At 36.6% G+C, this 27,181-nt stretch overlaps 1 protein-coding gene across 1 annotated transcript in view; it reads right to left on the reverse strand.

The window, feature by feature from the left end:
• Positions 1–24,776, reverse strand: part of MID1 (midline 1) — a 453,084-nt gene extending 428,308 nt beyond the window's left edge. The window contains exon 1 of the mRNA XM_007500937.3: positions 24,560–24,776. The gene's annotated coding sequence lies outside the window, so the exon portion shown is untranslated. The remainder of the gene's footprint in view (positions 1–24,559) is intronic.
• Positions 24,777–27,181: the final 2,405 nt, after the last annotated feature.

Here is a 27,181-nt window from a genome sequence, read left to right on the forward strand (position 1 = left end):
AAAGACAGTGTAGGGATGCAATCATATAAGAAAGGAATTCTAGGAAGGGAACATAGAGGTCATCTGGTCCACCTCCCTCATTTTATGAATGGAAATAGGCTCAGGTATGTTTAGTAGAATTTGAACACAGATCTTCATCTCCAGAGTCAGTAACTTTCCTCCTGTCTATACTGCTTGCTGTCTTGAATGAGTAACCAAAATTTTGAAAAATTGTGTGGCATGTGCCAGGATGATTATAGCCTTTGAAAGATACACGATTTTGATCTACAATCATAACCAACAAATATTTTCTTTCTTGTGTCTAGGGTTTAAGTAACTGCGTACTCAGTAAACTGAAACCTACTAAGCTAGTTTGAATGAAACTAAACATGAATAGAGAATCCGAATGAATATTTTTTCCAATCTGCACTTTAGAACTCTAGCTTTTTTTCTCCTCTTTCATTGGCTGAAATTCCAAAATGTTGTAAAGTCAATCTTTTTACTTCTTCTTTAGAGACTGGAAAGTTTCCCACATTGATTACACTATACTACAAGATATATGAATCCTAAATCATAGCACAATTGGAAATAATTTGGCAAGAGAAAATAAAACAAAGTTGAAGTTGAGTACAAAAAGGTTGTCATCTGCCAAAACATTTATCAGTTCTTCCTGCCTTCCAGTTCTGTGGTCTTCACAAAGCAGATAGCAATATACACAAAACCAACACCTTTGACAACTTGTCCAACATGACTTTCCCCCTAGTTCTGGGTTTATGTTTGTTTCTGCAAGTCATGTAACTGAGGAAAATATTCAGGTTTTCTTTTATACAAGAAACACTCAAGAAACATTTGAGTGAATCATCAGATTGCCAGCTCCCAGAAGATACTGTCTTTTGCCTCTTTTGGGGTCTCCAGGGCTTAGCACACTGCCTGGCACACAGTGGGTGCTTAATAAATATTCATTGATTTGATGAGAAGAAGCATGGGGCAGCATGATATCATGGAAAGAGAAATATATTTGGAGTTACAGGACCTGGAGGATTCGATACTGTCATTTTCTACCTATGTAACATTAGGCAAGTCACTTACACATTCAAGTAAATTTGAATCTGAATATATGTATCATAAATGTAGATGTGGGTATGTGTGCTTAGGACTCCCTATTGAAATTTGAAGAAAACAGTAAAAGTACCAGAGAAAAATATTTGTGACATTATATTCTCTTACAGATAGACTTTGAGCATTTGTTTAGAGGCTCAGGAAGGGAATGTATCTGCTTATTGATTCTTGACCTAAGAATCCATTTCTGTATAAGAGAAGACTATCTTTTTCAACCAGAGCACATAGCATTGGGAAGAATAACATGGATAGCTAAGGCATGAGGGTGATCCCTGCCTAGTCAGTCAGATTGACCGAAGTGATTTAAAAATTAGTTCCAGGACAAACATCATAACCAGATTGCCTTGCCGTCCATCCACATCCCTACTCCAAAATGATTAACTAAAAAACAGAATTCAAAGTGTGCCTAAGTAGCCTATGCCCATCTACTGAGGGAGTGAGTACCATGTACCCTTTCTTCTAACTTTGGGACTGCATTACCTCTCTCATCATTTTAGTAGCTGAAGAGGAGCTAAATTACAGTCAAAAGAACACAGTGAAACCCTTAAATGTACTAGATATGAATGAAGGCAGCCTACTCTGGTTGGTACGACTTCGGGTATAAGATATACTCTTGTTATTTCCCAGAAATTCCCACTCTCAGAATAGAAAGCTCTAAGCCAGGGATTCTTAACCTTTTTTATGTCATTGATTGCTTTGTCAGTCTAGTGGAGCTTATGGATCATTTCTTTGAATTTTTTTTTTGAGTCAATAATGTTAAATACACAGGATTCTAAAGAAAACCAATTATAATGAAAGTGTCTATCTATCTATCTATCTATCAATCTATCTATCTATCTGTCTATCTATTTTTCTATTTATCTATCTATCTACCTACCTAATATATCTGTCCATCTTTTTATCTGTCGGTCTGTCTATATCTATCTATCTATCTATCTATCTATCTATCTATCTATCTATCTATCTATCTATCTATCCATCTACCTAATCTATCTGTCCATCATTTTATCTATTTGTCTATCTATCTGTCTATCTGTCTGTCTGTCTATCTATCTTTCTATTCATCTATCTATCTATCTATCTATCTATCTACCTGTATGTCTTTTTATCCATCTGTCCATCCATCTATTCATCTATCTATCTATCTATCTATCCATCTATCCATGTATGTATGTGTGTATGTATGTATCTATCTATCCATCCATCCATCCATATGGGTGGTGCAATAGATAGAGTTCTGAACTTGTAATCAGAAAGACTCTTCTTCTTGAGTTCAAATCTGGCCTCAGACACTTACTAGCTGTGTGACCCTAAGCAAGTCACTTAATCCTTTTGGCCTTGGTTCTTCATCTGTAAAATGAGCTGGCGAAGGAAATGGCAAACTTCCCCAGTATCTTTGCAAAGAAAACCCCAAATAGAGCCATGAAGAGTTTCATACAACTGAAATAATCCAAACAACAACAAATTCATCTGTCTAAGATCACAGAATCTAGGGGAAGATCGTCTGTGCTAAGTGTTCTCTCAGATTGACCTACAAGGCAGAAAGGTCGCATAGATAGTGGGCTAGAATTGAAGACAGAAAGATCTGAAATCAAGTTCCAACTCAGGTGCTAATCAGTGGTATGACTCTGAAAAAGTCTTTTAATATCCCTAAGCCTCTGTTTGTCTTTCTATAAATAAAGACAATAATAGTATCTATCTCATTTTATTAAGCCTTATTATGTCCCAGTCACTGGTGCAAAAAACACTAACATTTTAGTGTTGTTGTGACACTTAAAATTAGATAATACATAAAAGAATATGCAAATCTCTGAATTTAGAGTCACAAAGACCTTAAATTCTAACCTAACCTCATATACTTATTTGTTTTGTGACCAGGAACCAGTGACTTAATTTGGTTTGTCTCAGTTTCTTCATCTGTAAAATATGTTGGAGAACTAAATGTCAAAATGCTCATGTTTCTAAGTGGGATCATGAAGAGTTGGACACAACTGAAACAACTCAACAACAACAAATCTGAAAATACTATTTAAATGTGAATTATTGGGGGTGAGTGGGTGATTCAGCAGTTTGAGAGCTAGACCCAGAGACAGGAGGTCCTGGGTTCAAATCTGGCCTCAGACACTTCCTAACTGTGTGACCCTGAGAAAGTCACTTAACCTCCATTGCGGAACCCTTGCCACTTTTCTGTCATGGAATCAGTACACAGTATTTATTCTAAGATGGAAGCTAAGGGTTTAAAAATGTGATTTTTCTTATTTTTAATATTACTATATATATATATATATATATTAATATTATTCTTAAAAGGATGGGTGGAAAACAATTAGACCAGGCACACTTAAACATCTGAGAAGTAGAAAAAGTGGACACTCTTGCCGCAGACACATGAACTTTAAGAAATGAGTTCATGGGAAAAGATTTTTAAAATCTGCTGCTGCACAGCATAGATGAATCATTATGTCAGCCAGTTAATAAGCATTTATTAAGCACTGACTATACACCAGGAACTATGCTAAGGGCTGGGAGTAGACATTTTACTGATATAAGCAAAACCTTTGTGACTATTTTCTTCTTGGAATATTGATGTGATATTTTCCCACCTAAAAATAGATTCAGACACTCCTTGCTTTGAATATCAAATTGAATATTGGTGCCATATTTGCATATTTACAGCAGGGCACTGGATTGATTACAAAAGTTGTTTCTTTTTTTATCTGTCTTGAGCACACTATATTCATAAAATTACTGACATGTTTCTGATCTAAGAGAAATTCAAAACCAGGCTTGGTTAAAACGCTATATTCCAAACAAATTTTAGCTTAGGGTTTAACTTGTCCAAGCATTTTAAAGGGAATTTGTCTCTAGGCAAAAAATCTTAAAACCTGGTCTTGGGCCGACATATGGAGCAACAGTTGTCTATAATTACTGAATCTTCTAGTAGCATGGTTCATTTTATATTCTGAAAAATATTGGCAGCATAGTGTAGTGGATAGACAACCAGTAACAAAGCTAGGAATGTTTAAGACCTGGTTTGAAGTATGACCCTGTTCAAATCACAATTTAAGGTCTCAATTTTCTAGGCAAATCTCTGAGACAATAAGTTGCTGAGAATGTGATAACCAGCACTGGTAGGAATTTCCTTATTTTGAAGTTCTCTACATCAATTAAATCCCTGGTCTAGCCCCTATCCCTTTTTAAAAAAATACTTATCTTCCATCTTACAATCATGTTGGTTCCAAGGCAGAAGAACAGTAAAGATTGGGCAATGGAGATTAAGTGACTTTCTCAGGGTAACACAACTAGGACTTGTCTGAGGCCAAATTTAAAACCAGGACCCTTTATAGCTGGGCCTCTCCCTATTTTTTGAAAAATCAGTTTTTCTGGAAAAGAAGGAGAAGGGAAGGAAGGAAGGAAGGAAGGAAGGAAGGAAGGAAGGAAGGAAGGAAGGAAGGAAGGAAGGAAGGAAGGAAGGAAGGAAGGAAGGAAGGAAGGAAGGAGGGAAGGAAGGAAGGAGGGAAGGGAGTTGGATTTCAAGGGCTCAGGCTTGAGGCTTTTGTGCCTTAGCCCCCTTCCCAACTGACTGCTTCTTATAATCTCTACACTACTATAACTTAACTGAATCTTAATAATCAGTTGAAGGAAAGGCAAGAGAGAGAGAGAAAGAGAGACAGATAGTCAGACAGACAGTCAGACAGACAGACAGACAGACAGACAGACCCAAAGAAGAGGGCAGATTGGCTCTGGTCAAGAAGTCCAACCAAACTCCTTCTGAGTCTTGGGTAGTTGTAGTCAACTGAAGGAGGGATTGTGGAAGGATTTCTAGATGAAGCTGGTACACCAACAAGTAGGCAAGTCAGGCTCCTTTTCCTCCTATGGCTTCAGATCTCTTCTGCTCCTCCCCCCCTCCAAGAAAAAGCTCCTCTACATTTTCTTTCTAAGGCTAGAAGTGGCTGAACTGGTCAGAATTCTCCTCAGCTCCCAGTTCTCTCCCAGAATTCTCAGCTGACTCTCAACTGCCACCAAGCTAGCTGTCCATCAACAGCAGGATCTTATCCAGGGTCTCTTTGCCATCCTTATACCCCAAAGAAAAAATATGAAAATACATATACTTTTTTAATGCAGACAGGGACTATAAGTGTAGAACTTGTATATACTACTGGTCTCATTAGATGTGTCTGTTTACCATTATCAATAACTATGAATCATGTAACCATGAAAAAATATTCTTAATAGATAAAAATAAAAAAATTAAAAATAATTATCAATAACTGATTAACTACTCTTTTACCCTTTTCTTAAACATTTTCTTAAATGGGGAGAAATTTTAATATATTATGAAACAAAAGTATTATTAAAATAACAATAGCAATCATCTTTAAATAGTAAAAATTAAAATGTGATAAGCATAGACATCTAATAACTGTGTTAGAATTTTGTTTTACATTGACTAATAGTGAATAATATAGAAATAGGTATACATGGTAACATTTGTATAATCCAGTGCAAGTGCTTAATGGATCCCCCCCCCAAGAGGGGAGGTAAAGAAAATGAAATATGGAAATATGGAAAAATATTTTAAAAATACATTGACTAATAGAACTGGTTTCCCTTCGAGGAGGGCAATGATACTGACCTCAGGATTTGGTTGGTAGAGAGGTCTAAAGCTTGAATCATTGGCTGACTTTGGTCATTGAGAACTTCTGGGGTGCCAGCAGTTTAGTGAAATTGTCATCATTCTGGGGGGAAGACTTTTAGATCCAAGTGTTGCTACTATAGTGAATGTTAACGCAGGAAAGAAAAGCTTCTATTTTAGAAATTAATAAAAAGTATCCTTTATGAACCTTTTGATCTAAATTAATTTTTTTTTGCATTTTATGCTCCACAAATGTTTTGTTATGTTCCAATTATCTTGATTGATGCCAAAAATTCTTGACCAAGCTTAGCTCAGGCTAGTCCAGTGATTTAGGTTCAACTGGAATACAATGAAACATTTATAGCCCATAAAATATTATTAAATTACAACTTGAAATAAAACATCTAAAAGGATACTTTTTATAATTATCAAAACATAGATTCCACTGCCCTATGCTTTCCCATTTTCCATGGCAGGAAAGTTATATCCAAAAGACTTCCAATAGGATAGTAGAAATTCCACTAAAACTCTACTTTTTTTTAGGTTTTTCAGGTTTAGGTTTCAGATAATTAAAAAAAAGAAGCCAATCCATTAGTACAACTTGTAATCCTTTAGATCAATAAAATGCAAGCTATGGCATCCCTGTGTCCTTAAAGGGAAACCAGTCCAACCTATGAAAAATAAGTACTGGTGCTACCACAATCTCCAATTAGGAGAAGGAAGGAACCTATTATTACACTTTACAGTGATCCTTATACATGTGTGCAAATAAGAGAAAGAAAAAGAAGAGGAGAACCAATTATTTTTTTCATATTATTTATGCAAAGTCCATACTTTGGTTTGTAGCTTCCATTTTTGTGGCTGGTTTTTCAAGCATGACCTAAAGAATTTAGTTATCATTAAAAATTAAGACCACTAATAAGATGCTGAAATTTACTTTGATTATTCAAATCAAATTATCCTCACCATCACCCAGTTCCATTGAAAAGCATAGGTACAGAAACTGTAGAGCCATGGGGTTACCTACTAGATTCTACTTAGTGTCAGCAGGATAAATATGAAGAGGATAGATGTGGTACAACAAACATTTGTGAGATATACTACCAAAAATTTTTATTTTTGTAACCTGAAACTTTGCTAAAGTTGTTGATTATTTCCACTAGCTTTTTAGTTGATTTTCTAGGATTCTTTTAGACCATCATATCAACTGCAAAAAGTGATGGCTTGGTCTCCTCATTACCTATTTAAATACCTTCAATTTCTTTTTCTTCTCTAATTGCTACTGCTAGTGTTTCTAGTACAATGTTAAATAATAGAGGTGATAATGGGCATTCTTGTTTCACTCCTGATCTTATTGGTAATGCTCCTAATTTAACCCCATTGCAGATGATGCTTGCTAATGGTTTTAAATACATACTATTTATTTTTTTTTTAAAAAAGGCCCTTCTAGTCCTATACTTTCTAGTGTTTTCAAAAGGAATGAGTTGTTTTTTGCCAAAGACTTTTTCTGCATATATTGAGATAATCATATGATTTTTGTTGGTTTTCTTATTGATATGGTCAATTATGTGGATGGCTTTCCTAATATTAAGCCATCCTTGCATTTCTGGTATAAATCCCACCTAATCATAATGAATGACTCACATGATCACTTGCTGGAGTCTTTTTGCAAGTATTCTATTTAAAAATTTCTATCTATGTTCATTAAGGAGATTGGTCTATACTTTTCTTTCTCTGTTTTTGACCTGCCTGGCTTTGGAATCAGTACCATATTTGTGTCATGAAAGGAATTTGGTAGGACTCCTTCTTTGAAATTATGTCAAACAGTTTGTATAGTATGGGGATTAGTTGATCTTTGAATGTTTGAAAGAATTCACTTGTGAATCTATCAGGTCCTGGAGATTTTTTGTTAGGGAAATCTGATGGGAGTTCTTAGGGAGAACTTAGAGAGTTCAATTTCTTTTTCTAATACAGAATCATTTAAGTATTCTATTTCTTCTTCTGTTAATCTAAGAAATGTATATTTTTTGTAAATATTAATTCATATTGTCGTATTGATTGCCATATAATTGGGTATAATAGTCTTTAAATGATTTTCTTAATTTCATCTTCATTAGAAGTGAGGTCTCCCTTTTCATCTTTGATACTGTTAATTTGCTTTTCTTCTTTCCTTTTTTATTAAATTGACCAGTTCTTTGTCTATTTTATTTGTTTTTTCAAAATACAGGCTTCTAGTCTTATTTATTAATTCAATAGTTCTTTCACTTTTGATTTTATTAATTTTCCTTTAATTTTTAGGATCTCTAATTTAGTTTTCAACTGGGGATTTTTAATTTGTTCCCTTTCAAGTTTTTTTTTATTTGCATGCCCAATTCTTTGACTTATGCCCTACCTAATTTGTTAATGTATGAACTCAAGGATATAAAATTTCCCACGTACTGCTTTGATTGTATTCCATAGATTTTGAAAGGATGTCTCATCATTATCATTTTCTTCAATGAAATTATTAATTTGTTCTTTAACTAACCAAATTTGGAGAATAATAATATTTAATTTCCAATTAATTTTTTATTTACCTCTCTATGTACCCTTACTAATTATTATTTTTTATTGCATTATGATCTGAAAAGGTTGCATTTATTACTTCTATTTTACTACTACTTTACTACTACTACTATTACTACTATTTTACTACTACTTAGTAAAGTAGTACTTTACTACTATTACTTTATTACTGATTTTTTTGCACATATTTGCCATGTTCTTATACCCTAGAAATGGTCAACCTTTGTGAATGTACCATGTGCTGTTGAAAAGAAGGTGTATTCCTTTTTGTCCCTATTTATTTTCTCTAATTATCTATTAACTCTATTTTTTCCAAGATTACATTCACATCTCTTACCTCGTTCTTATTTATTTTTTTGGTCTGACTTATCTAGATATGATAGAGGAATGTTTAGGCCTCCCACTTATATAGTTTTATTATCTATTTCCTCCTTTAACTCCACTAGTTTCTCCTTTAGAAATTTGGATGCTACACTATTTGGTGCAGGCATGTTGATTACTGATATTTCCTCATTGTCTATTTTGCCTTGTATCAGAAATTAATTAACTTCTTTATCTGTTTTAATCAGATCTATTTTTATTTTGGTTTTGTCAAATATCGTGATTGCAACTCCTGCCTTCTTTTTCTTAGTTGAGGCCATATATTTTCTGTCAGCCTTTGATCCTTATTTGATGAGTATCTACCTGCCTCATATGTCTTTCTTGTAAACAGCATATGGTGGGATTTTGGTTTCTAATCCACTCTGCTATTTGCTTTTGTTTTATTGTTGAGTTCATTCCATTTACATTCAGAGTTATGATAACCATCTCTGTATCCCCCCAACATTTATATATCCTCTCTTTGTTCTGCACGTTCTTCTTTTGCTATATCTTTTTAAACAACTGGCTTGTGTAGCAGTCCACAGTTGTGTTTACTCTAGAGAGATAATTAAGCTGTAAAGTTGGTCTTAGGAGAGAGCATGCTCAGTCCTGCGCATGGCAAGTAAAGCCTTTGACCCTTGATCCCAGCATCCCCCAGCTTTAGGCGAGAAATCAGGTTTCTTTGTTCTCCCCAGGCTGAAAAAGGATCCTCCCTTATCTTATGACAATTTGCCTTTCTACCAATGATAATCCACTGTGTCTCCTATTAAGATTTATTATGGACATTTGCATATGAATATTAATAAAAGACAAGCCACACAGCGGCCAACCCACTCTCTCTCTCTCTCACTTTTCCTTTCTTCCTTCCTTACTTTCACTCCTTTCACTTATCTCTCTTATAACTCGGCCTCCGGCCATGCTCGGTTTTTCTTATGCAGTTTCTTTTGTCTCTATGACCTAACTTTCCTGCACTTTCCCCTAACCATGAGCCATAAAAGTCCATGCAACTAGATGGGACTGGGCTTGCTCTTTACCTGTTTCTGAACACAGTTCTGATTTCCATGATGTTATGGTCACCTCAGGGTTTTTTGTCCTTGGGAAATGAAGGACTGGCCAAGCTAATCTCTTTGGGGCTCGTGTGTAACGTATGGTTCGTGGCTGGTTCTTTCTTCCATCCCTCTCAACTTCAGATCCTTCCCCCAAGAGGTAAAACTCCTATCTTTCCTTTCTTGAGGGTACCGCTGGCGGTCTCCCTCAGCCTGCTTTTAATCAGTTCCCTTAATCCCCACTCTTATTATAGCTCCCTTTTTGTTCCCTTCTTTTTTTTAGTGTCTATTAAATTCCACACCCTTTCCCTCCTTTTTTGTACTCCCCGACCCACTCCCCACTTTAGTTTTTCCCTTCTCACTTTCCCTGTAGGGTAAGATAGAATTCTATACTCCAATGGATCTAGATGCTCTTCCTTCTCAGAATTGATTTCATTGAGAGTAAGGTTTAAGTATTTCCCTATTATCACTCTCTTCTGCTTCTTCTTATGATATTATTCTCCCCCCCTTCCCATGCACCTCTTTGTGTGATATTGATTATGCTATTTATCTTATTCCTTCAAGTTTCTCTTGGTACTATTTTCTATTCCCCCCTCCCTTTTTCTTTTTTTGCATATCATATTAGACCACTTATTACCCAATCTTTACCTATAAATGATTCTTCTAATTACTATGATAGTGAATATAATTTTTGAGTTACAAATAATATTTTCCACATATTAATATAAACAATTTACTCTTATTGAAGCCCTTAAAGAAGAAAATTTAAATTAAAAAAAAACATTTGTCCCCTTTTCTCTCTCTTTGTTATTTACCTTTTCATGTTTCTCTTAATCTTTGTGTTTGGATATCAAACTTTTCATGCAGTTCTGGTCTTTTCTTTGCAAACACTTGGAAATCTTCTATTTTCTTGAATGCCTATACTTTCCCCGGAAGTATATAGTCAGTTTTGATTGGTTGGTGATCCTTGGTTGAATACCCAATTCCAAGCCTTGTGGTCCTTTAGTGTGGAAACTGCCAGATCTTGTGTGATCCTGATTGGTGCTCCTTGATATCTGAATTTCTTTTTTGGACTTCTTGTAAAAATTTTTCCTTAACTTGGAAGCTCTTAAATTTGGCAATTACATTCCTGGGGGTTGTCTTTTGAGGATTTAGTGTAGAACTAAACTATGAACTCTTTCAATGTCTAGTTTGTCCTCTTGTTCAAGAACATCAGCTTTCTTGAATAATTTCTTGTAGTATGATGTCAAGATTTTTGTTTATTTCTGGGTTTTCAGGTAGATCAATGATTCTCAAATTGTCTCTTCTAGACATATTTTATTGAACAATCATCTTCTCAGTGAGATAGTTCATGTTTCCTTCTATTTTGTCAATCTTTTGATTTTGCTTTATTAGTTCTTGCTTTTTTGTGAGATCATTGACTTCTCGTTGCCCAATTCTGGTCTTTAAAGACTGGTTTTCCACTATAATCTTTTGATTTCCCTTTTTGGTTTGGTCTATCCTGCTTTTCATGACTTCCAGATGTTTAATTCTGATCTCTAATTTATTCATCATTTCATTTGATTTCTGGGCTTCTTTCTCCAATTGGGAGTTCCTGTCTTTTAAACTGTTTTTTTTTTTCCTTTTTTGAATGACTTCCAACTTTTCTTGCCAATATTCTTCCATTTTTTTTCATAAGCTCTGATTTAAATTTTTCAAGAGCTTGTGGCCAATTTCCATTTTTTGAGAAGGTTTGGATACATTTATTTGTTTGTCCTCTTCTGCTATTTCCTCTGTAGTCTGGATTGTTCCTCCATAAAAATTATCCAGGGTCAAAGCCTTCTTCTTGTTCTTCTTGGTGTTGGGAAGTTGTTTTTCCTGGGCATTTTTGGCCATCACTATGCTGGTTTTTCTTTCCCTTTCTAGTCAGAAGTCTGAGTGAAGAGGGCAGGCTCTCTGTGTATGGAGGTAAGGATTAAGGTTTTTGCCTGAGGCCACTTCTTGAGTCTCTGGAGCTTCTACTATTTGCAACCCTTGTCTGCACTATCTCCATGCCCAAGGTCTGTGCTCTTTCTCCTATTGGGGTCTCAAGGCTAACTGCTCTCAGAGTTGGGTCTTTGGTGGACTTAGTCAGCTGCCAACGACCTAGAGGTGCCCTTCATTTGCTCACTAATTCTAGCCTGTGCTGGCTCTGAATCTAGTGCACTGGCTCTGAAGGTGGGGTTGGGTTGAGTAGATCAGCTCACATTTTGGTGGAAACTATTTCACCCCCTTATAGTGTAGAAATGCCCAAATCCCTTATACCTTCAATTCTGCGCCCTACTGTGTAGTCCCCTTGTTTATATGAATTCATTTTTTTGGCCTTTTGAGGTAATTTATATCAGTAGGTGATGAGGAAATGTAGATTCCTGTGTCTAAACTTCAGCCATGTTTACCCAGAAGTCCCCTCAAAAGTTTTTAAATGAATGATTTGAATTTAATTTTAGTGAAGAACACTGATGAAGAAAAACAAGCATTTAAATAATAGCTACTAATGGAACTTAAATGTCTATTGCTAGTATATGAAACATACATTGAAAACTATAATCATTTTTTAAATGCTTAAGGGGGAAGGGTAAGTAAAGTGCTATGTGAGGTATAAAAACAAAAAAGCATTACCAATTGTTTGGAATTAGGGAAAAGTCTGCAAAGGAGGCAACATTTACATCAGGGAAGTGGCTGGCACAGAGCAGTGAATTAATAAATATTTTTCATTTGATTAAGGAATAGCTAGGAATTTAATAGGTTGAGAAGGGAGTGATGTCCTTCTAGTAATAGGGAACAGTATTAGCAAAGAAATAGTGTCAGGAAAATATAAAAAAGATATAGATAGGCCAATCTAAAATGTGATAATTAGAAATGATTTAAAAAAAAAACAAAGGTGTTAAGATGAGACTGAGAGAACACAAAAGCAGTGATCTCTGAAAATCACAGTTATGCCTGATTACAAATAGACTTATGGCAATTTTCTTACTTAGAACATAATAGTTACCAATGGGAATGCTCAGAAAAATACCATTCCAGAAGAACGTGAACTATGTAACATCATGTATGTAGAAGATCAATTACATAATATTCAATAATTAAGTAAGCAATGACTAATTTATTGGAACACCAATAATTTTTTGAATGTTGGTCTATTCTAGTGATTTATGTCATAAAAAAGCAGAACATCTTAAATAACACATGTGTAATAAAAGCAAGCAGATGTTTTTAGTCTAACCACTGCACTAATGGAGGTGGTATGGCACTGTATCAAAGGCAAAACACAACATATTCAGGATTGCCCAGTGGAGTTTTAAATACAGCTGCATAACTGTGAGTCAACAATTGATAGGCTATCCCAAACCACTTTGTGACATATTTCCATGCTTCACGTAAGGATTAACAATTAACTGTTAGTCCTTGATAATCAAATGTATGGGATGGAATGGGGCTCCAAATGTGTGAGTGGCTTTATAAGAATAGCCCCCTAAAACAGTAAAAACAATCTTTGGGATACGGAATTAAAAACACAGGTTATTGTGAGCAAAATTATAGCAAAGTTAAATGAATAGGATGAAACTCTTGAGAGCCTGGCTTTTCAGGTTCAGGTTTAGTTTTCTAAAATTGGGCAGTGACCAAACCAAAAGGAAAAGAACCCCTTCAGAGTTTAATGGTGAATAATGATTTCAAGACTCTATCACCCCATTCCCACTAGTAGTTCAAAGTGTCTTTACAAATATTGACCTAGATACTGGGGTGGACAAACTTAATATTCTTAGGTATATGAAAGGACCTTGGAATAGAGAACATATGTTTATTAACCCTTTCATTATCATGTTCGTTATTCATTATTATTTGCCATATAAAAACAATCATTCACCAAATCAGGGCATCCAACATGGTAAGATTTGCTAGTCCATGTTCTTGTGTACTTAGATCAGATGAAAAGTAGTAAGCATTACTGACTAAAATTCTAATTTTTATACTCACAGCATTGGCAGGAGGGGCTATGGATGGCTCCAGATGTTGGAAAAGCAAATGATACAGAGGAAGTCAGGTAGTAGAGTAGAAAGAGCATCAGGCCAGCTTTGGGAGGACCAGGGTTCAAAACTGACCTCAAATACTTCCTAGCTGTATGATCCTGGGAAAGTCACTTTATCCCAATTGCCTAGCCATTTCCATTCTTCTGTCTTAGAACTGATACTCAGATTAAAGGTAGAGTTTTTAAAAAATTATACCAACAATATTTTATAGAAAGAGAAGATGGGAGGGGCTAGGTCGCTCAGTGGATTGAGAGCCAGGCCTGAAAATTGGAGATTCTGGGTTCAAATCTGGGCTCAGACACGTCCTAGCTGTGTGATCCTGGTCAAGTCACTTAAGTCTTTATTGCTCTTCTGCCTTGGAACTAATACGTAGTACTGATTCTAAGATAGTTCAAAAAAACATAAAAAGAAATGCTAATGATTGCAAAAAAAAACTTTCTTCTTAAGAAGTACATAGAACATGGAGCAGTAATTTCCCAGATATAAGAATCTGCTGATCCTTCCTTATTTGTGCTAATATCATATTAACTCTTCTTACTTTCTCTACTACTTATTTATCCATTCTTTCTTCAAAACACCCCAAAATTTATTTTTCCCCCTTCACAACCAAATGTTGTTTGCTTCCTTGTTACATGACCTTTCCTCAGATTTTATTTCTATTTGAACCTAATCTCTTTACACATTCAACCTATTCCCCACAGTAATTTTAAAACTTTTCTCCTTTTTTTGTCCTATTTGACCCTCACCTCATATGTTTCCCAATAGGTAATTCCAAGTGTCAACACAGCAAACATGAGGAGGATAGACACATAGATATGCATTTGCAGGATATCCTGCCAAATGATTGCAAGTTATTGGTGTAATTCAACAAATATTCATTAAACATGAAATTAAATTTGCTTAACAAAGAAATTGGGAAACAAAAAAGTTTCCTTTATTTTCATTTCATTTCTGCAGGCTGGTAATTCAGTAGTGCCAGAGAAGGCTGAGTATTTCAATACTCAGGATTTCTCTACCTACATAAAGATCAGGAAGCAGAGGAGGACTTCCCTCTCCTCCACCTCCAGTAAGTTAATGTTAAGCTGCTTTGCCACCAACATAAACAGGTGTTAAAAAAGCTTTACAGGAAAACATATTTTAGATTTAAAAATTATTTTGTGCTTATTGGCAGAAAATGCAGTGTTGATAGCATAAATGTATACAATTGTTTGGTCTTTGATGTTGAAAATAAACCGAGGTCAAGTGAGAACCATTAGTAACAATAATATTGATACAGAATATTAAGGCTTGAAAAGTGTTTTATCTGCCCCACTATATTTTATTCTTTGAACAATTATCAGAATTGTTATAGATATGTACAAAGACTACAAAATGCTAAATTTTAAACTGTGGGAAATAGGTGAATTAAAAGGCATTCTAATAAAAGGGACCAGAATATGATCTAATGTAAAAGCCTTTTAAAACCAATAATACGTATGGATGTGGTTTATCCAAACTTCTGATCAAGTTAAAACATAAATTTAATAGTAAATCTGGCCTCAGAGACTTCGTAGCTGTGTGATGCTGGGCAAGTCACTTAATCTCCATTGCTGAACCCTGGTAAGTTTTCTGTCTTGGAGCCAATACACAATATTAATTCTAAGATGTAAGATAGTTGTTAAAATTTTTTAATAGTAAAAAGTTTAATGATATCACCAAACATGTAACATACGTGTATATTTATACATACATAAGCATGAGTCCACATATGCTTTCCCCACAGAAAATGGGCAACTTGCTCATCTTAAAAGTGAGAATAGGATAAAGCTCACATAATGATGAGTGCTACCGAATTATATCCTGGAGTAAATACAAAAACAAATCCAAAGTACAAGTACATGTAAGGCAGATCATTTCAAGGATAATTCAGAGAGTATTTTATGAACTAATTCACAACACCCCTTTTCCTGGCAAAGACCTTCCTGCACTTCATTTTCAGTCTTTCAGGGACAGGATAAAATACTCCAGAAGGCCTGATAGCACTCATGGTTCACATCTTTATCTCGGTAAGCGCTTTCTTTTTGTGCCTAGAAGCAGAAATTCTTATCCGTTATTTATTCATTGAAGTGTTTGATGTATTTTCTCTTTGTCAGGATGTTCATCCTTCCATTTAAGAAGGTTGGATGGAAAGCCCACAGCTTGGGCTGTGGCATGTTCTATAAGACTGTTAAGAGTATGGCACTTCTGATGACATCAAAGGGAAGGAACTCTGGTACTGGGGATCTGCTCAGTAGGGGCCCTGAGTTGAACAAAAGCCCAACCTAGCATATGTACATATTGATTTCCCTATTTTAAATTAAAGCACCTCAAGCCACCTGGACCCTACCAGGTTATTTTATTATCTCAAAGCTATTGGCAGATGTTTTATCATACAGAGCATTATGCTCATGGGAACAGGAAAACCATTTTGGGGCTGGATACTGCCTTGCTCCTCCTCCTTTCCTTTGCATCACGTCTCTTCCAGCACATGCTCTTAGAACAGCTGGCACTGAGATGCTGCTGCAGTGTTTCCATGGAATACTGCATTATTCCTTACATTTGAAGATTGAGATTGCAGGCTCTCATCAGCCATGCTTTTGAACTGGTAGACTTCATCGCCAAGAAAATCTTTATGAAGTGATAATGGCAGTTGCTCTGGGAAATAACAATTCAGATTTGGCTGTGCATTTATAAATCTTCCATTTCTTTTCTGGTTCCATTTTGAGGCAAATAGAATTCAAGCAGGGAAGGAAATTTGTTTGGAGAGTTTTGCGTGCTTTGTTTGAAGTGGAAGAGGAGGCTGATTTGAAAAGTAACCTTTCAAAAGTATACCAGACATTTCCATTCTGAATGGCAACTGCTTTTTGTTTTATTAATTTTCATTATTTAGCCAGTTTACACCTGGAGATGGAGCAAGGTTTGTGGGTAAAAAAATCAGCCTCAACCTAGGTTTAAGACATGCTTTTTTACAATTAGTGTGTCACTTAACTTCTCAATGCCCCAAGAAACTAGGACTCAGTATTTTTATATGGGTACCCATCTGCTTACATAGAGGGAGTTTCCTTATAGCATGTTATTATCCCAATAAAATCACAGATCTAGAACAAATGTTATCACCCCCTACGACAAACACAAAAGTCACTTCATTCTCATTTGCAAAACAAATATAACCTCATAAATGTAAGCAAATTGAGGGCCAAGCACATTTGGAAATAACATAGGAGAATTCATCGTCAATTAAGTATCCCAGAACCTTCTCCCATGTAGAACATCTACAACATACACTGAACCAATGGACATAGAACTAGGAGATGGCTTAGACTAATCTAGTTCAATCTGATCCTTTGATATTTGAGGAAATTGAGACCCACTGAGTTTAAATGCTGCTCCTATGGTCACAAAGAGTAAATTCAAACTCAAGTTTTACTACTCCAATGGGTGCATTTTCTCTGTACCCTACTGGCAATCTCTTTAGTCCCTTTTTTGTGTGGTGTAGGGTATATGAATGCTTGTTGTACTGAATATTGGTGGTGGTGAGAGAGAATAAATATATGAATCCATGGGAGGGAGGAATTCAAACAATCTTCCTACACAACCTATACTGCCCCATAAACAAGATTTCCCAATGGATCTATGATCTCATCAATATAAGTATTCCCTCCAACAATATAGACTGCAATCCATCCAAGCTGTACAAACCTTGTCAATGTCTGCCCATAAGTTTGCTTTGGGCATCCACATAACTATGTCCTGAAGCTCTTTCTCTTATTCTGCTGATCCTGTAAGGATATCAGTGAGGTGTCCAGTGTGCCATTGATTTACCATTGGATAGTGCTTCATTTTTTTCAATCCATGGAAGCAGAGATGTGTGAGACAAATAAGGCTGTGTGGAAGTATACATGAATGCGTGAACACACAACTACATGTGAGCCTTAATATATGTGTGTGTGTGTGTGTGTGTGTGTGTGTGTGTGTGTGCTTTATAGTAGGGGTAAATACATAGACACAGTGAGCAGAATACATTGAAATTGGTTGCTTGGAAAAGTCTTAGAGATAGTTTTGCTGCTTTATGGACAGACTGTGGACACTGAGGCATGAATGTGGGTGTGGCTGTAGAACAGACCATCTTACAAGAGTCCGCTCCAAACTTTACTTGGACTTGTGTAATTCAGGGAAATCTTCGGGAGATGCTCCTAACTGAATTCCGCAGGATTTAGCCCTTCCCTTTCTAACACCTGTTAGTGTCTAGGGCTTTTTGCTCTCACTGTTGCTTACAGCTGTTCAGCCATTAGTGGCTTTTTCCAGTTAGATATGTTCTTTGTGGGGAAGAAAGGAATTTACTGAGGTCACTTAAGGGCAATGTGATGACACATGCTGTACACAACCATCCCTACAAAATAGATAACATAATGGCAACATCAAACTTTTAACAAAACCCTACAGGGAGTGTGAAATTAGGACTGCAAGCTCTCTGGTTACATTTTCCAAAAAGCCCAGTTGCCAGTGATAAAATGTGTCAGGAGAGAAATGAATGTGTCCGCGTCTGCTTGCTAAAATCTCTTTAACTTGATTACAGAAGAATGAGCTAGGAGGAAATGGGAGAAATTCACAGCCACAGGACAATATAACTGGAGAAAAAATGTATATGCATATATGTGTATATTCACACACATATACAGATAAGAGCCGCCATCATCAACTGCCCTGCCTTGAGAGCTAGACCAATCTTGAAGTATTCCTATAGCTGAAAAACTCATCACTTTATGACTAACCTGGTGATAAGTTCTCTGCCATTGTCTGGATCGGTCCTCAGACAACGCCTGACCTATATTCAAAGTTTTTCAGCTGCCTAGTACTTTCAGAGGCTCTATTTCACTGGTAAAGCCTTTATGAACCCAAGGTCTCTTCCACTCTGATAGAGAAGCAGATGTGATTTATAAAGGCATAGGAAGTGAGGGAGAAACAAAGGGCATCAAGAGGTGGAATAGTAAGTCTGAGTCAGCTAAGGAATGCTCAAGACCACTTTCCCCTCAGAAAGTAGCATGTACAAGAAAAAGGAAAACTAAGCTAGAATAACAGAGGAATGTGGCAGTAGGTAGAGCACTAGATTTGGAGGTTAGGAATAGGTGAATTTAACTCTCACTTCACACATATACCAACAACATGCCCTGGGCAAGTTATTTAGCCACTCTGAGCCTCAGTTTCCTCATCTGTGAAATGGAGGTTAACAAGACCTCATAGGATATTGTAGTGAAGCTAGGAAATAATGTATGCAACATGCTCTGCTAGCTTTATAGACTGTGTAAATTGAGGTGAATTTTATTATCCTGAAATACATTTCCTATCCCAAAGCTAGTTTGTCAGAGGCTTGCTGAATTTACTATCTCTAGCTCTCTTCTGGCCCTCCTTCACTTGTGTATTCCTCCTCCTCCACTGTTTCTTTATTCAAACTTCTCCTGCCCAGTCTACCTACTGACTTCTATTATAACACTATTTCAAAGCTGTTCATTGTTCAAAAGGATGTAAAGGTTTTCTTTTCATTGTATCTGTGGTAGAAAGTCACACTAACAACCAAACAAGTGTATTTTTTGCCCCTTTTCACATTTATATCTATCAATCAATTGATCCATCAGTCTATCTATCAATGTATCTGTCCATCAGAGAGAAAGAGAGCAACCTGATGTTGTGGATGATACCCACAAGCTATTTAGATGTGAATCCACCATCAAAACACAAACCCAATTAGTCACTTTTTGTTTCCTAACATTGGGCTCAACAGAAGAACTGGAATGCACATTTCTATCTGCTGTTTAAGTCTGTGTGTGCATGTGCGTGTGCGTGTGTGTGCGTGTGTGTGTGTGTGTTGTTTTGTTCTGAGGTGATAAATGCATGTCAGCAGAGGCCAAAATAGCAGAAGAATTTGATTCTGCTGAGTAAAAAATAATTTTAGCTTAAGTACTGGAGCCCTGCTCTCGGGGCAATACCTATAAATAATGGAGTGTTTTGGAACTCTGGCATTTGGATAAAAATTCCAATTCAGTCATGTGTTAAGATTCAACGCTGTCAAATGGAAGAGACTGTTTAATTTCAGTTTTGGACAAGTGAAGATGAGTCTGTAAATGTGCATGCCCATGTACCACATCCCACAGTCCTATCTATCATAGAGTCCCAACTTTACTCAGATTCTTTTAGCACAACCTTTGAAAAATTTTGGGATGACATCAAATTCCTTACTGTCTTGGGGATGGGGGAAGGATGGGAGGGAAAGAGTTTGGAACAACATACAGAAAATGAATGTTAAAAATTATTTTACATGTAAAATATAAAAAAGAAATATATAAGAATATGGGAATTTATGTAAAAGGAATATATAATATAAAAAAGAAAATACAGTAAAATAAGTTTAAAAAGAAAAATGTCAGCATTCTTGTCATTGCCATTATTATAATTTTTCTTTTACATAAAGGAAAAAAAACCACCTTTTTGGAATCAAATCTTCAGAATGAACTTTTAACTTAACTAAGTTTCTCTGAAAGCCTCATTCACTGAAGGATTCCTTATATGTGATTGCAAGCAATTAATTAAAAAATGGAAATGTACTTTTACATTTAACTAGGAGGCATTGCCTTCACTTTATAAATTCTATCATCTCATCACCTAACCTTTCTTGGAATATAAATATATTTTAAATTGGTTCTGCCAGTGCCCTAGATACTTACAGAATCCTACCGGAGCAAACCGCTTATTAATTCTCTGTCACTGATTCTAAGCCTTAAACACACAACGGTAAATATGACGGCAGCTGCTCATGTCCTTTTTCTTGGAATGTGTATTTGAACTTGCACCTTAATCATTTCCAACAATGAGAGCCATCAATATGAATTGCTTTGTTTGGGCATTTTTTTCCTGAAAATTTAGATCCTTTCTATATACTACATATATATGACATGTATATAACATATAATAGTAGTCATTGTTAGGGGAATTGCTCTAGCGTGTCACATGAGGACGCATATTTGTTATAAAGGTTTAGTTTTGTTTTCTAGGCAGAGGAGGTTAGAGGGAGAGAAAATACATGCTTGTTAATGGAAAAAAGATAAATTTAAATTAAAAAAACAAAACAAAAAACCTCTTCTCCAAAAGCTGCATTATATTTAGGCAAATGCAGTCCTGGCCACATCTGAAGGAGGTTCTTCATACAGGCACAACCCTTTCAGTAAAAGCTGTGCTGACTACCTGTAGCACCAAAAGCCATGGTTATTTCTTAGATTAGAGCCGTTCTATCATACAGCTCATGACATTTCTCAGCTAAGTTGTATAGAAGTTTGGCTTCATATTTGGTATGTCTTTGTATCACCCTCAGCACTTAGCCCCCCAGTGCCTTGCATTCAATAAACCAGTTGTGAATCAGTGATTAAAATGGGAAATAATATGAGAAAAGACAATGGAAATCAATAGACTGGCAAGCCATCCAGGAAGCTAGAGAGAAGAGAAGATCTACAGAGGGAAACCTAAAGAATGGTGAATTCAACAGTCTGTTCGTCCCAAAAGAGAAACAAGGAAAGTTGCTGACAAGTAGCATAAATTGTTTTCTTCCAAAATAAAACCAGATGAGGTAGCGTGGGAAGTGTGTCGGATTTAGAGTGAGAGGCTTGTGTTCAAATCCTGTTCTTGCTACACAGCAGCTATGTGACCTTGGGCAAATTTCCGTCTCTGGACCTTAGATTCTTATAGCCAAGGTACACACATGCACATAAAGAGAGTGAGAATACACATACACACACCGGACACTTCTAGCTCTAAATCTATGATCCTATGAAAATCTGGCCTGTGATTTTTTACTTCTATTTGAGGTTGATATTTAGAAACTTGGGGAAAGTCTATCCCATGAGGGGTATCCATGAGATGGCTGGCAACAATTTCCTGTTTGTCAGTACTCTGGTCACAATGCAGCAAAGCTAGGGTTTGTTTTTTTTTATTTATTTTTTGAATAGAAAGTTGTCCAGGGAAGTTGACTGGCATAGGAATGTGATTTACTATTGCATTATAATATCTAAGTCTGTGTATAATAATACCAATTTTATGTCTGGTAACCATGTGATTTTCTCATTAAGACTTCCTGTATGAGGAGATAGACTTCCTTGATATCTAGAAAAAGCATAGCTAGATGGTCCTTTAAATTGTTAAGAGAAAGGAATCCTGTTAAGGATAAGAGACATTAGGAAGGGCTTTCAACGTTTGATTAAACATCAGAATAAACAGGCTGCAATCTACTTCCCAAGAGATCTTTAAGAACAGATATCTTCTTCCCCGCCCCCCATCTGGAATGTTTTAAGTCTTGCCTTACATAGAAATATGGGATTGGACTAGTTGACTTTCTAAAATCCTTACCATTCCCATGACTACATGAAAGACAATGAAAATAATTATACTTTCCCTGAAATGAACCCCAAATCCAAAATTAACACACTGCATCCGAAATCTGGAGTTTCCAAACTAGACTTTGGGTCCAAATGAAGCTGCTTAATAGGGCTACTCTGTGCTTAAGTCACTTAGGAAATGGTACCCAAGTAGGTTGAAAGAGTTAATGGAGGCTCCAAAGAGAGTTAACTTTCATTCACCCAGGGAGTAGGTTGGGCACTAGAATAATCCAATTCATTGCTAATGAACTCCCCAGGGGCACCTCTTGTGGAGTGTAGCATTCATTTTTGTCTCAGTAGCAGATCTCCTTTTGGAGAAAGAAACTCAGCAAAGCGGTAGCCCAGTCATCTCTCAATCAATCACCTGCAACAATGCCGAAAGCAATGGTAGGCATGATTGAAAATGAATCCAAAAAACCATTTGGAGTTTGGCACAACGACCTCCAAATTAAAATTTTAGGCTAATAAAAACTGCGTGCAATTGCTGGGGTTGAGGTGTGTTGGTGTATGGGGAGGAAGAAGGTAAGGTAAGTGACAGTTATCTCCTTGCTAGGGAGAAGTCAGTTTGGGATTAAACAAATGTTGCAGATAAACCAGTATATGGATCATCTTCATGCAGATTATCAAGAGTTGACTCTATATTTGAAAAAGCACATTGAATTTCCTGTGTTGTGGCTTTCTACTGAGATTCATGGGATATCAAGAATGCTTCATTTTCTTAACAACTGTTGGAAGCTAAAAAGTTTCCAAAAGTTTTAATTGCCCCATCTTTTATGCTAACATCCAATTACGCCTCTACAGGAATAATATAAGGTCCTCTGTATGCATTACTTCTCCAGATCTGATTTAGACATTTTTAAGTTAAACTAAAAAATACACCAAACCAATGCCCTTAGAGTTGTAGGATCTCAAAGTTGGAAGGCAAATGGGAGGTCATTCAGTTCAATCTCCAACCCTAAGCAGCAGTTAATTTTACCATATGCTTGATCCATGGTCATCTAGTCCCTGCTTCATCACTTAGGAGTTGCCAGTGGCCATCACTATGTATTAAATGAACATTTTACATACAAGATGCATTTTGACTTGGCAATTCAATTGTATGGGGGAGAGGGGAAGTAGGTTTTCTTTCTCTGGTTGGTTTTAAAGAAAGTTACCTTTATTTATCTAAATCTGAGAGAGAGAGAAGTCAAGTTTTTAGAAAAATGAAATTAGGTCATTGTGCCACTTTTTATAATGAGTAATGCAATCCTGTTCCCCAAGCTCTTAAGATTAAAGAAGCTGTACGTGCTGGATAACTACAATACTTCTTTGAGAGATGAGCAGTCAGAGCAATCATACAATTATCAAGGCTAATTCATTTAAGGAAACCACCTGGCTATTAAAAATAAAAACAAAATCTGTGCCTCTGATTCAGGATGACTTTTGACAATTGCTTTCAACTGAAATGGCCAGTGCCTTTTCACAAAGTTTACCTGTGAGCCAGACTAAAACTTCATTAGCTTTTCGCCAACTGCTACATCTTCCAACTGCTGGTCCCAAAGTAGAATCAAATTCTCTACGTTCGTCTGTTACACGCTTTCACATTTCCTTGTTTAATTACATTCAGATTGGTATCTTGTATACATTTAGAAGAGAGCAAAGAGTAGGGCTTACCCCCTCAAGTTAGCTAATCAAATGCAAAGCCAAAGGGCAGAAAACTTTTATCCATCTTTCTTGCTGTATATACAAAAGGGGCATACTGTACTTGTCAAAGAATCAGAGAAAGTTTCTTTACATTCGATAGAACAAAGCACAGCTTGCCTCCTCCCCCCCCCCCCCAAGTCTCTCAGAAGGTGTCCTTTGTTGCATGGGCTGATTGTGAGAATTTTGCCCCTCAGAGAATTAGAATTAAATGAATGAAAAATAATACTTTGGGCTTTTGTTTTTTTCTGGAAGAAAATGACAAATTACGGGCTGCCAAATAGTCTACTGCCTGTGGTTTTAAGAACTCAAACTTCGCATCTGCTCTTCTGTCCTTAGGGACTCGGGCATTTACTCAAAGCATCCTAAGACTCTTCTGCACTGTTCCGTTTGCATCCAAGATAAGGAAGTTTGCTCATTTCTAAGGCCGGACCGTTTCAGATTTGATCTAAACTTTCTACAACATCTGAGTCCCTGAAAGAATTGACTGTGGACACTTGGGGTGCCTAAAGGGGCAAAGAGCTGTCTTAAGGTATTTCCGAAAAATATAAGTTAGGCAGCAATGAGCTGCTGTTTAAGGAACATGGATAAGCTGCACCATTCAGAGTTTCTTACCCTCCACAAGGAGTTCAACAGTGTCACTTCCAAGAGTCAAGGAAATATTTCTTTAAAAAACAATCTACATCTTACCTTCTCCATTTTTCCTGTCCTTTGGGTTTTTTTTTTTCCCCTCCTTAAGCTTGATCTCAGAAACCAGGCAGATAGTTCCTTGGAGCAGCCTGCTTTGGGAGAAGGTTCCTGGGCTGTTTTTCTCAGGATCAGCTGAATTGCAGTCAGTTTGAGATTCAGGAAGCTGTGCTCTGTCCAGCCTACCAAGCACTCCCACTCTCCAGGGTGTGTGCTTACATGTCTCTCTGTCAGCTTAAAAATCCGCCAAACTGATTTCAGTCTAACAGGTTTCCTTATATAGGTAAACATGAATTGCATTCCTGGTGAAAGAAGCTAGCTGGGGATCCCTTTAACCTGGTTAACTCTCCACATGCCAGAACGGATTATGGGAAATCATTCTGTCTACAAAGCACCGAGGAAGAGCACAAAGGGATTAACACACTCTAATAAAAATCATCTTTATGCTAGGAAATTGGGGGGAGAAGCACTAGAGTAAGTGGCTAACATACTTTTACGTTAAGTGGTTTTCTGAAACTGCCATTAGTCAGTCAAGGGATTGTTTTTAAGGGAGAAAGCTGTGGGACACCGTTCTTTGTGTTCTTTGTTTCTAAAAGTTTCTCAGAAAGTCATTTGCAAAGGAATAAGCACCACACAAAATAATAGATGTGTTAATAGAAGTCCGTCAAAAATTTTGAGTTACTCCTCTTGTAGAGAAGATAATAAAAGTGATCAAAATCCCCCATTTACTAAGCATTCTTTTTCAGGAACTCCTCAGTATAAAAGAATTCTTTTTTTTTTAGGACGATTTCATTATTTTAGGATTTTAAGGTCCCGTTGGTGCTTTTTGGCAATTCCCTAATTTCCCACTGAATGCTGAGAAAGAGTATTTATGATACCTATACCTGTAACTCTGAAGAACTAGATGATAACTTTAAAGGGAATGTCCTAAGTTTTCAGAGCCTGTTTCCCAATTTTAAAAGTTGAAATCAGTCACGGCTTTTATCGAAGTAAGGATGAATTTTATCAAAAACATCTTTGGTAAATGCAAGTCTAGTTTTGAAGCAGATTTATAATTTAGTTGATCTCAGACAATTGTTCATCATTAATCTCCCAAAATAAACCTACTCTACCACCTAGTTGTAGGAATAATTCTTCAGAATTATAACTAATTCTGATGAAGAGTGAGGAAAATCTAAACATTAAGGAACTTCTCTAAGCAAGTGACAGTTATTCTATGTGATTATAGTGGCCTACCAAAAGGAAAACATATATGAACCTTAAAATGAATGATCTGGCTTTATTTCATTCATAATAGTTATCAATGTGTCTGTTTTTCATCAATGCTCATCTTGACTAACATCTGTAATCTACTTCCTTATCTTGATTCTGGGATTCTGTTAGATAAGATATTGGCAAGGGAGTGTGACTGTGTTGATGGTGTCAGATTAATTGCAACCACCAAATCTATTTCTAAGTTACAAACTAATCCTATAAGCATAAGAATTTTCTAATTGAGAAATAAACATGACTGATATATTAAAAATTAATAAACATTTTATTTATGTGAACCACCAATAGGGTAACTACTATGGTTGTAGAAACTGAGGCTCAGAGACATTTTCCTGGATTTATAGAAAGAGATGGTAAGAAGGAACATTCAAATGGGCAGCTTGGTGGCACAGGGGATAGAGGGCTATGTCTATAGCAATGATGGCAAACCTTTTAGAGACTGCACTGTACATCCTGTCCCTTCCCCACAGGGACCATGTGCCATACTCTCCCCACAGACCAAGTATTTTATGCACCCCACCCCACCCTTAAAAAACACAGGGAAGGGAGAAAGCACCCTTATTAGGCTGGTGGGTGAAGTGAAGAATGTCCTCAGCAAGTATAAAGAGGGAGAGGAGTGACTAGAGTGCTCCATTCCCCTCCAGCTGTGCCACCTGTGAGCCACCCTCCTTATCTCTTGTATGTTCCCATTGGGCTTCTGGGCAGAGGGACAGATGAAGTGAGGAATGTTCTCAGCCTGAGTAGAGAGGGGCAGGGGAGTAAGCACTCCCATTGGGCTGCTGGGAAGAGGGTTGGGTGATGTGAGAAAATATTGTCAGGCATGGTTGAGAGGGGGAAGGGAGCAGCTCCACCTGAATCCCTCTGCCTTTCTAGTAAGGAACTCTGGCCAGTGACTGGCATGCTCACAGAGAGAACTCTGTGTACCTTCTCTGGCATGTGTGCCATAGATTCATTATCATGGGTCTAGCATCAACAAGGCTCATCTTTGTGAGTTCAAATCTGGCCTCTAGCTGTGTGACTCAGGGCAAGTCACTTAATCCTGTGTACCTCAGTTTCCTCTTCTATAAAATGATCTGGAGAAGGAAATGGCAAAAAGCAAAACAAAACAAACAAATCATGAAGAAAAAAAAAACAACCCAAACCCCAGGATCTTTACTGAACAACAACAACTCAAATAGGGTCATGAAGACTTGTTCATGACTGAACAACAATGAGCATTCAAAGTCAAAACTTCATGACTCTACTTGGTGCTTTCCTGTTTGCTCTCTTAAAGTCCAAAGCAAACAAGAATATAAGAGCAAGAAAAACATTAAAAATGTTAATTTCTTCATGTCTTACTATAAGTCTTTAAAA

This window comes from Monodelphis domestica, chromosome 8, assembly GCF_027887165.1.
Source record: "Monodelphis domestica isolate mMonDom1 chromosome 8, mMonDom1.pri, whole genome shotgun sequence".
Classification (NCBI taxonomy): domain Eukaryota; kingdom Metazoa; phylum Chordata; class Mammalia; order Didelphimorphia; family Didelphidae; genus Monodelphis; species Monodelphis domestica.